The sequence below is a fragment of the Podarcis vaucheri genome, assembly GCF_965113315.1.
Source record: "Podarcis vaucheri genome assembly, chromosome: 2".
Taxonomy (NCBI): domain Eukaryota; kingdom Metazoa; phylum Chordata; class Lepidosauria; order Squamata; family Lacertidae; genus Podarcis; species Podarcis vaucheri.
Window position 1 is genome coordinate 61108733 of NC_138760.1, and position 11383 is coordinate 61120115.

The following is an 11383-nucleotide window of genomic DNA, read 5'->3' on the forward strand; positions in this document are numbered from 1 at the left end:
TTAAAGGGAAATGTATACATATATGGGCACAGAGATAAGCACTATTAAGTTCAATTGATTTTAGTGACGAGTTAAGCATGCAATAGTACATAAGAACATAAGAAGAACCTGTTGGATCTGCCCAGTGGCCCATCTTGTCCAGCATCCTGGTCTCACAAGGCCAACCAAATGCCTGCGAGAAATTCATAAGCCAGACCTGAGCACAAGAGTGTTCTCCCTTCCTACAGTTTCTAGCAACAGATACAGTGGTACCTCAGGTTAAGAACTTAATTTGTTCTGGAGGTCCATTCTTAACCTGAAACTGTTCTTAACCTGAGGTACCACTTTAGCTAATGGGGTCTCCCGCTGCCACGGTGCGATTTCTGTTCTCATCCTTAGGTAAAGTTCTTAACCTGAGGTACTATTTCTGGGTTAGCGGAGTCTGTAACCTCAAGCGTCTGTAACCCGAGGTACCACTGTATTCAGAAGCATCTAACCATGGAGGCAGAACATAGTTTAGCCATTGATACCCTTATCTTCCATGGAATGGTTTAACTCTCTTTTAAAACTATCTGAGTTGCTTGCCATCATTGCTTCTTGTGGGAGCAAGTTCCTTACTTTAACTTACTATCTGCTCTGAATCTTCAAGCTTTTCAGCTTCCTTGTATGTTCATAAGTTATTAAAAGAGGAGAAAAACGGTGTTATTAAAAGAGGAGAAAAACATTTCTCTATCCACTTTCTCTGTGCCATGCATCCTTTTTATAAACTTTTATCTTGTCACCTCTAACTCACCAAAAATGATCAAGGGCATGGAAGAACTCCACTATGAGGAAAAGGTTGCAGCATTTTTACAAAAAAGCTGAAAGGCTTCAACCTTTCCTCAAAGGGAAGTTGCTCCATCCCATTGATCATTTTGGTTGCCCTTTTCTGGATGGTGTGCCCTGTGTCCTACTTTTACAATGGATAGTCCTCTCTTTCAAGGGCTCCTCTGAATGGCTGCCCAGCAAAAGGCCAATTACTAATAATAATACCCTGCCCATCTGCCTGGGTTTTCCCAGCCACTCTGGGCATCTTACAAGACACAAGACCACAGAAAAACATCAACCATTAAAAACTTCCCTATACAGGGCTGCCTTCAGATGGCTTCTAAAAGTTGTGTAGTTGTTTATCTCTTTGACATCTGACGGGAGCGTGTGTGTGTGTGTGTGTGTGTGTGTGTGCATATGCAGATTTTATTCAGATCTGTGCTCCATTTCATCGTTGGTGTTGCAAAACGAGCTGCCAAAAGTTAACAGAATTTAAAGTAAATAATTTCATATAGAATTATGTCCTTACACGATTTGGAATTATATGAAGCCACCTTCAATCATCCATGTATATTAGAGCCCTGGTGATGCAATGGTGGATCTCATTCTAAGGAAGGAATTTGGACTATTGGTTCATCACCATGGGGATGTGACATGAGAGCATGGTTCTATCTCTTCAGGCACATGAGCAAGCATGGGCACCAGATCAGTGACCCTGACCACAGGTTTGTAGATGGGGGGTGCTAGTGGGGCTTTCCTCCCCCTTATTTTTTTGTTATAAGCAAGTAATTAACTCAACAGGAAAGCCTTTGTTTTAATAGTACTCTCAAGCACCACACATAAGCCAATCAGAGCCATATATTCTTAATACATCAGGCATACCGGCATACCTCTAGCTAGTTTGCAGCAGTGTGTGGGGAGGGGGAGACAAAGGATTCATTTTCATTTCATTTTTTGACTGTAAGGCACAGGACAGGGGGCAGAGTTCTCAGTTGAGTGGTTCCTCAACTTTTCCCCTTTGTTAAGGAGGGTTGTAAGAGAAAGGGCCTCCTAAGAACCCTTGGGGTGGGAGTTTAAGGGGGGGAGAAGAGAGAATTCTGGAAGTTTCTGTTGAAATGCATCTAGGTTGTTGTTGATGATAATTTTATTCAGTGCTTTTTCTGGGTGGATGCATGCCCCTAAACATTTTGTGAATCTTTGTACTTTTGTCCATTTACTGTATTTATTTTTTCTGATATAAACTATAAAATGGTGATTTTCTTGAGTCAAAATGAGAGTACCACTAAACATTTTTTTTTTAGAAAAAAGCACTGGTTTTATTTATATGCCACCCATCGGACTAGGGTGCCCCAGCCACTCTGGGTGGCTTCCAGCAAAATAGGATGACTAGCAAACCAATACATTCTGGGTTCTATTCAACTAAGTCCTACTCAGAGTAAACGAGTCATGTCTCTTAACTTCAATGGCCTCCTTTGAATAGGCTAGCATTGAATTACTCCCCCAACTTATGACAGAATACTTGTGTGTGGGTAACAAGTGTTGAGAGGGAGAAAGAATATTGAAAATATGAAAAGGGTGTGTTGGAGGAGAATGGAGGAAACAAGGAAGTGAATGGAGGTCAGGGAAGATGTGGAAGAGAAAAGAGAGAGGAGAGGGAAGGCAACCAGTGGATGGATGGCTGGAAAGATGAGGAAAAAAGGGGATGAACAGAGGGGAAGGCAGTGGGAGGCTGCTGTTCTTTGGCAACCCCATAAATAGCTCTCCTCCAACCTGGCTTACCACTGCTACAGGTTACAGTAAGAAATATCACCTTTATCAGCGTCATCATTAACCACATTAATGTGTACATGGGGATGAACTGCCCCCTACGTTTTTAGTGCCTCCTCCAAACTTTTAGGCTAGCTATGGGCCTAGCCTGCCATACTCTATGGCATACCTTGTCTTCCTGGTGTTCACTTTTCTTTACCTTTTCTTTTTTTTAAAAAAGAAAGAGTTGCATCTAGTTCAGGAAGTACTAACTGTAGTTCCTATTTGTGTGGGGAGGATATCCTACAGGATATCCTGCAGATTTCTGAAGGCTAAGGAGCGTCCCGGGACTAATCAAGGACTGTTTCTCAGTCTGTATATACAGGATTAAGAAGCCAACTTCCTTGTTGGTTCAGGGTTTGGTCACACAAACCAAAGCATTTCCATTCAATGGAACCTGAGCTCTTTTCTACTGCACACATGCTGCCGGTTATGTAGACCCTTAACCACAATGTCCTGACAATTCATGTGACCAAAACAGCTTGGAAAAGATGTGTGTGAGAGAGGGAGTGCTCAACTTCAGTTAAATGCCCAATGACTGAAATCTTTGGGACACTTTCTCTTCTTGCCATCTAGCTAAATAATTTTTTAGTATGGATCAAACTTTGAAAATCTATTACACTGTAGCAGGACTAGGAAACTTTGGGGGTTTTTTCTCATTGAGGGGAGCATTCTCTCAGAGGTAATCTTGAAAGACCTACATTGGCTCCCAGTACGTTTCCAAGCACAATTCAAAGTGTTGGTGCCGACTTTTAAAGCCCTAAACGGCCTCGGTCCAGTATACCTGAAGGAGCATCTCCACCCCCATCGTTCTGCCCGGACACTGAGGTCCAGCACTAAGGGCCTTCTGGCGGTTCCCTCGCTGCGAGAAGCCAAGTTACAGGGAACCAGACAGAGGGCCTTCTCGGTAGTGGCACCTGCCCTGTGGAATGCCCTCCCACCAGATGTCAAAGAGAAAAACAACTACCAGACTTCTAGAAGACATCTGAAGGCAGCCCTGTTTAGGGAAGCTTTTAATGTTTGATGCATTACTGTATTTTAATATTTTGTTGGAAGCTGCCCAGAGTGGCTGGGGAAGCCCAACCAGATGGGCGGGGTATAAATAATAAGTTGTTGTTGTTGTTGTTGTTGTTGTTGTTGTTGTTGTTGTCATCGTCACAGCCACAGCCACAGCCACAGGCCAGCAGTAGGAGGGGCTGAAATGATGGTAGGGAGAGCAGAAGCAAAAGAGGGTGGACCCCCTTTGTCTCTCTCCTGCCACTCCCCTACCCTGTTCCCCACTACTAGCTTGCTTCATGCATTGTAGCTCTGGAGCCATGGGTTGCCTACTTCTCTGCTTTACAGCAATAACTAAGAAACCTGTCTATGCAGAAACCAACAAAATCTGCTTATTCCATAGCTTACCTAAAGACGGCTACTCCAGTGTGGGTTGCTTGAGACTGGAACCACAATGACTTTCCAATATTTATAACCAAAATAGTTCTCTAACAAGAGTAGTGGTGGTATATGAACCATAAATATAATAATTTCTAGAGCAATATTGTTGTTGTCGATGTGTGAGATATATGGACTGCTGACACAATTTTTTTGCAGTTTTTGCTGTCACCTGGTTATCTTGATCTGCTAGAAGAAAAGACATAGTAGCAATGGTTGAGTGACTTGATATAGATAGTAAAGTAAAGGTAAAGGGACCCCGGACCATTAGGTCCAGTCACAGACGACTCTGGGGTTGCGGCACTCATCTCGCTTTATTGGCCGAGGGAGCTGGCGAACAGCTTCCGGGTCATGTGGCCAGCATGACTAAGCCGTTGTGGAAATCAAACCTGATGGTGTTCAGTTTTCTACCTAGAATATACACTCTGATATCAAAAGAGCTGCCTGTGCTACTTAGCTGGGATGGGTAGGATTCTGCTACTTGATAATGAAGAACTGAAACAAGTTGACTTGGACTAATTTTGTCCTTCTGATTAACAGGATGCAGGCAGACTTGAGGAAATGGAGCAAGTTTAATTAGTCCATATTTTGGAGCATTGCGTCAGTCAAGATATCCCATCTCTTTAAAGTGCTATTTTTATTTCAAATGCTGTCTATTCTTATTTCTGATAGCATCTTATCTTCCTGGCAATGAATATACAAGAAAGTTAATTTTGCCTCCAAGAAATCCAGAATAAAAATAAACTATTTATACAGATCTGCTTCAACTGGAGACTGGGGGAGCCCCAACATTAAGTTCTCTTTTGACCAAGTAATACCACCCATCACTCAGGACAAAACTTAGATGTGGGTGCAGTTTGAGACGGCTCCGGTGTCATGAGGGGAGCAATTCCAGTAAGTCAGCGTTTATAAGATTTGCCATTTTCAAAAGCCACATTCCCAATTTACAACAACAACAACAATTTTATTATTTATAACCCACTCAGCTAGCTAGGTTTCCCCAGCCACACTGTGCAACTTTCAGCAGAATATAAAAACATAATAAAACATCAAACATTAAAAACTTCCTGATACAGGGCTGCCTTCAGATGTTTTCTAAAAGTTGTGTAGTTCTTAATCTCCTTGATGTTTGATGGGAGGGTGTTCCACAGGGAGGGCACTACTGCTGAGAAGGCCCTGTGCTTGGTTCCCTGTAACTTCATATCTCGCAATGAGGGAACCACTAGAAGACCCTCAGAGGTGGACCTCAGTGACTGATGGGGGTGGAGACCCTCCTTCGGGTATACTAGGCCAAGGCCGTTTAGGGCTTTAAAGGTCAGCACCAACACTTTGAAATGTGCTTGGAAATGTACTGGGAGCCAGTGAAGATCCTTTAGGACCAGTGTTATACAGTATGGTCTTGGCAGCTCTTCCAAGTCACCAGTCTAGCTGCTGCATTCTGGCAGAAGATACTGATTAAGTGTGGATTTCACAATCTTTCATTGGCAGACAAATTTCCTTTTGCTGCTACTGACAAGAATCTTAGATTACAATCCTTAAGGGAGGGAGAGGGAGCAAAGTGTTTGATAAAAATCGTTTTCTGGTTGTGTGTGTTTTCTTCTCGCCTCTAGACTGAGCATCCCTTGAGTATGGATGCCATTCAGCCAGTGTAGCAGCAGCATCCCTCTGGTCCCTGTGTAATGTGAATATAAGTGCCCTGTCCTGGCAAAGCAGAGCCCACAGATGAATCAGGAGGGTACAAATCCAACAGTCTGGAGTCTAAGGAGAGGGCAGGTAGCATTTCCTCAGGGTTTGGCTGCAGGAAGAGGAGGGAGGGTGGCAGCAGGACTTTCAGGACCCCGGACAGAGCCCAAGAGCTTCTGAACCCAGCCTATTTTCGTTCCTTACCCTTGCCTACATTTCTGGGGTAGAACCTTAAAGGAACAGTTCCTTTGCCTGGAACTCTACCATCTCTTTAGCCCAGTGGTTCCCAACCTTTTTTTGGTCATGCCCCACCTAAGCATCTCTAAAATCCTGATGCCCCACCCCCCCCCAGCCCGGTGAACTCCTGTTTACATGGAGGAAGCCTAAAAGGCTTAATAACCCATTCTCAAATTGCACCCCCTTAAAAATCAAATTGCCCCACATTCGAAACCACAACTCTAGCCAATGCTGCTTAATGCTGGACTGTCTAGTCCCTTCTCTTGATGCCACTGGATGACCATTTGGCTTGGGCAAACAGATGTTACTGTCATTGGCTTAGCTACTGTCTCAAAGCAGCAATGCTATAGGAAAGGGGTGGCTAACTCTCAGCCTGTGATCCAGCCCCCAAGCACGGTGGGTTGTTTTGGTTTCTGCCTGTCCCAGAAAAAAAGAAGCCGCAAAAAGGTGGGGAAATAAAGTTGGCATGGCACTAGGTTAGGTGGAGAGGTTTGTTTCTGTGCCCTGATATCGTGTGTGTGCATGTGTCGTGTATGTGCACCCACCACTAGCATTCAGTCTCCACAAGTTGTGGTTGGCCAAGGGTGAATTAAGCCCTTGTTCCTACCCCTCAAATGTTTGCCAGTATAGGAACCAGCATCTGAGGGCTAAGCCAGAGATGAAAATCTAAATAATTCAGATTCCAATGCCAATGATTTATTTCAGAAAACACTTGCACATTGTTGTACTGCATATGACTTGGTTTATGGATTTCCCATTGGTTTTTAAATGGTACTTTGGTCATGGCAAGAGGTTAGGTGGATTTAGAGCTTTTGTCTAGAAACTCAGGCTAGGAACATGCTATCCCTTTAAAGCACATTCTTTCCCTCAAGGAACTCTGGGCATTGTAGTTCACCTCTCACAAAGTTACAGTTCAAAACAACCCTTAACAAACTACAGTGCCCAGAATTCTTTGAGGGAAAGACTGTGCTTTGAATGTGCTTTAAAAGGCAGAGTGTGCACACATCGACAGATGTTGCTTACCACTTAAATAAGTGAACAAAAGGCAAGTGTGATGCTAGAGGGTGTTTTAAAAAGGGAAATAAGATAATATTAAAAGAGGTTAAACAAATCAGCCACCTTGCCTCTGGAATGAGGAACTGCTGAAATGTATCAGTGCTTGGGAAAAGGAACCCAAAACGTCAAAGCCATGGGGAAAGAACTATTCTGGAGCATAATTCAGAAGCCAGAAGCTGTCACTTTAGAGAGAGGTCTTGGTTCTTTGGCAACAAAGAAAAAAATTAAGCTGAAAGGTTGGCATGGATGGGGTTTTTCCACTAAATGTCTTATATACCGTATGTTGCAGGATGTGGTTGATGAAATCAAGACCATGGGCATTCATAGAGAACATACAGAGCAAAGCAAGAGCTGAATTATCATAGGGAAAATACACTGTGGATTCTATAAAATTAGAAACAAGAATTCCCTATGAGAGATAAAGAAAATGGCAGGTGTACATCAGAATATTCCCCATGAAGATCATTTCCTACGAAAGATGGAGGGCACAAGGGGAAGGGGACGGCAGAGGATGAGATGGTTGGACAGTGTTCTCAAAGCTACCAGCATGAGTTTGACCAAACTGTGGGAGGCAGTGGAAGACAGGAGTGCCTGGCATGCTCTGGTCCATGGGGTCACAAAGAGTCGGACAGGACTAAACGAGTAAATAACAACAACAATGTTTGGTGACTGGAAATGAACTGCTACCCTTGAAGGGCTATAGCTCATTGGTAGAACATCTGCTTTGCATGCAGAAGGTCTCTGGTTCAATCCCTGGCATTTCCATATATGGCTGGGAGAGACCCGCCCCCCCCCAACCACCTGAAACCTTGGAGATTCAAAGCAAGCCTTACCAGTAAGTCATGAGAAAGCGGGAAACTCCCTTATACCAGGTCAGATGATTGGTCCATCTAGTCCGGTATTATCTACTTTGACTGGTGGATCTACTTTGACAGGATCTCAGGCAGGGGTCTTTCATATCACTTGACACCTGATCCTTTTTAACTGGAGCTGTCAGGAATTGAGCTTGGGACCTTCTGCATCGAAAGCATGGTCTCTACCGCTGAGGTAGTGTCTTCCTCAATCTTGGGATTGAATTGGAAGCTTCTTGGCCTGAAACTAATGTTCTGTTTTGCATAGCCATTTTTCCCCCCAGGGTGTACTCACAGGTACGCAGAACCAGCATGGGTTTCTTGGGGGGGGGTTGTTGCTTTTAAAAAGTGTCGCACAACTTCATGGTGAGTACCGACACCTATTTTTCTAGAAAAAAATGCACTGTGCACAGCACAGAGGTCAATTGAGCCTTCCATGATACCTTGGGCCACTCAGTTCACAGCTGAGAGAGACTCCTCAGAGTAAGTGTTGTTTCAGCAGCAGTCATCCTCAGAATAAGGCTCCATACACACCATACATTCAAAGCCCAAAGAATCCTGGGAACTGCAGTTTACCCACGCCCAGGACTACAGACTACAGTTCCCAGCACCCTTAACAAACAACTGTTTTCAGGATTCTTTGGGGGAAGAACCATGTGTTTTAGATGTATGGTGTGTGTGAGGCTCTTAAATAGGAACTGTGGGTGCCTCCCAGTACCTAGCTGTGCCTGCCATGAAATTGTTTAAAGCCGACAATTTGCCGAGTCACTCGTGCGTTCTCTCCCCATGTGTCCTGGTGCTGCCTTCAACATGGGAGATGTTGTGTACAGTGGCGTAGCGTGGGGGGTGCAGGGGGGGCCGGCCGCACCGGGTGCAACATCTGAGGGTTAGGGTTAGGGGCCATAAATCCACGGGTTAGGGAGCGCAAATCCATGGGTTAGGGGGAGCAAATTACTTGCCTTGCCCCGGGTGCTGACAGCCCACGCTACGCCACTGGTTGTGTATGAGGAATGGAAGGATTTAGTCAGGTTCCGCATCTGACTAAATTCTTCCGTTCTCTCAACGGTTCTCTCCTTGTAACTTTGCCCTCTAATGTTTTGAACCAGTAATAAGCTGCCACCGATGCCAGATATTCTTCCCAGGAAGAATGCTTTTAATCTAAAGCCTAAACTCTGATTCACCCACCTGCCTTCATATGGTTCATATAGCTGAATTTCTAGAAATAGGGCATGTCTTTTTCATTCAAGGAATTTAAAAAGTGACAACCACAGTTCACTGGGCCCTCTTCCCACATGGCGTCACATATAGTAGTATCAGGAAAATGCCCGCTTTCAGATGAGTCATGACCTGAATTCTCATTTACCCAATTTACGGTTGGCTATGCACTGACAATACATTGCTTCTGTTTTCTGTTTTCTTTCCTCACCTTCTTTTTGCATCTTAATTGTGGGCAATGGAACTCCTTTCCTGCTGAGCTGCAGCTAATGCTGTCTTTATTTTTCAACACCCACCTATGCAATTTAGCTTTCGTAGGGGTCTGATGTTCTCGATATGCAGCTACTTTCTGCTTTTAACTATATCATCTGTATTTAAATAGTTTGGCTGTAAATTATTCAGGAGGGTGGATCTGTAATCTGCCTTAATGAAGGAAGGGTTATTTATCACAAAACACAATACTACCTAACACAACATTGTTTTTGAGGTGCAGAATTTCTCTCTGTTGTGATTACATAGATATATTAAGTTCTTTTAAGGTTTCTAATATAATGCAACATGTTTTGACATGCAGCATGTTTTGACATGACATGATCCACGCTTTATATTCAGGGGAAATGAGGCCCAACAGAAGAAGCAAAAAATTGTACATGCCTGCTAGCCCTCTTTCAGTACTGATGACACAAACCTTGTCAAGTTACTGGCTTTAAGTCTTCCCTTATTTGCTTGTGAGCATTAGTGACTTATTAGAAATAAGGGGGGGGGGGAATACCAAAGCTTTCATCTCTAATAAATCCATAAGCTGAACTTTATCCTGGAAATTAGTACAGTATTCCAGTGGTTCACAAACAAAAGTCTTCTACAAACTTATTTGGCAATCTAACCTTTCTGCCTCTTTTATAATAAGTCACTTTAGTAAACAGAGCACTAGTCCATCACCTTTTCCACCAGATGGAGCTTCTATTGGTTTCCAAGGTGCTGCTAAATACATTCTGGCTGAAGTCAACCAGCAGGTAACTAACTCAAAATCTTCTAAAATTATCTTTATTGCCTTTTCCTCTCTGCCTTCCTCTGAGGAGCTCAAACTAGTTCACATAGCTCTCCCTTTTCAATTATAACTTCAACACCATCCTGTAAGGTAGCTATGGATGGGCAGTCTTCAGGCTCCCATGATCTATGTTTTGTTTTAATAAACCCCTGAAAGCTGCCAACTGGATCCAGGTATGAGAGAGAGAAAATAGTAGGTAAGGGTGTGACCCAAATAACCTACTATACTGCATGCCATAATAGCCAAAGGGTGTGACCCAAATACCTACTGTACTGCATGCCATAATAGCCACACACTGGGTCAATACTGGGATGGATCAGGGCAGGACTGTGGAGAGGTTGGGACTGCACAATTGCATCAGTGGAGGCAATCACAGATTTGCATGGTCCAGGTCTAACCTGCTCTCCATTTCCACTGCACTACTCTGGCTCTCCAACATATGTTATCTTCCTTTCAGGGGCTTTCCAGGTGGTTGTTCTGCTGCATGAAGAACTATCAGTTGTAACTTAAATGCTGCGCGTAAAATCAGCATTTCCCCAGAAGTATCAGTCAATATCTTCTCACTGGAAAAAGAAAAGCAATTCTGTTACCCAAATGCTGCATGAAAACTACCATATCTAGCTGTGGTTTTGTGAGTATCACAGCCGTTCAGTGGCTAGTTTCCATGACATAGTGAGTGACCGGAATATGATTCTTTCCACCACTAATGCCTGGCATTTGGGAAATGTTTAAGAAACAATGTCATGTCTTAAAACCTATTTCTGCCATTGTTTTAACAGGCTGAGTGTTTGTACCATCCAACGGGAAGGATTCATCTGCATGGAGGAAGACATGACTGGAAGGCATGTATAGTAAAGTTATAGCAGAAATGTGTTGTGTGCATTACTGTAAATAAGTCTCTGAGAAAAGGTGCAAAATAACACTGCGTAGCCATTGGTGGGTGCGGAATATGACGGGAAACATCAGCTCTCTTCCACAGCATTGCCATGCAATGTAATAAATAAATAAATTGGTTTTGGTTTTAATTTATGTGCTATTCGCTTCCTACCTCCAGCCATGGAACGTTCATTTACCTAGGTTACTTTTAAAAAGAGAGGGCAAAGCAATAATCTCTCGTGCGCTTCTGTCTCTCCTTCCACTGTAAAATCCTTGCAAATGAAACTGTGCGTTCTGATGACAATCTGTTAGAGGGACAAGGGATTCAGTTTGGCTTCTCTCGCTTTGGACAAACTTCACTCAGGGTCAAACTGGACCCCATTATATGTAT

General features: G+C 43.5%; 1 long non-coding RNA gene across 1 annotated transcript in view; it reads left to right on the top strand.

The window, feature by feature from the left end:
* Nucleotides 1–11057, top strand: part of LOC309525613 — a 28268-nt gene extending 17211 nt beyond the window's left edge. The window contains exons 2-3 of the long non-coding RNA XR_014216458.1: nucleotides 7292–7837; nucleotides 10574–11057. This is a non-coding gene — a long non-coding RNA (uncharacterized lncRNA). The remainder of the gene's footprint in view (nucleotides 1–7291; nucleotides 7838–10573) is intronic.
* The last annotated feature ends 326 nt before the right edge of the window (nucleotides 11058–11383 follow it).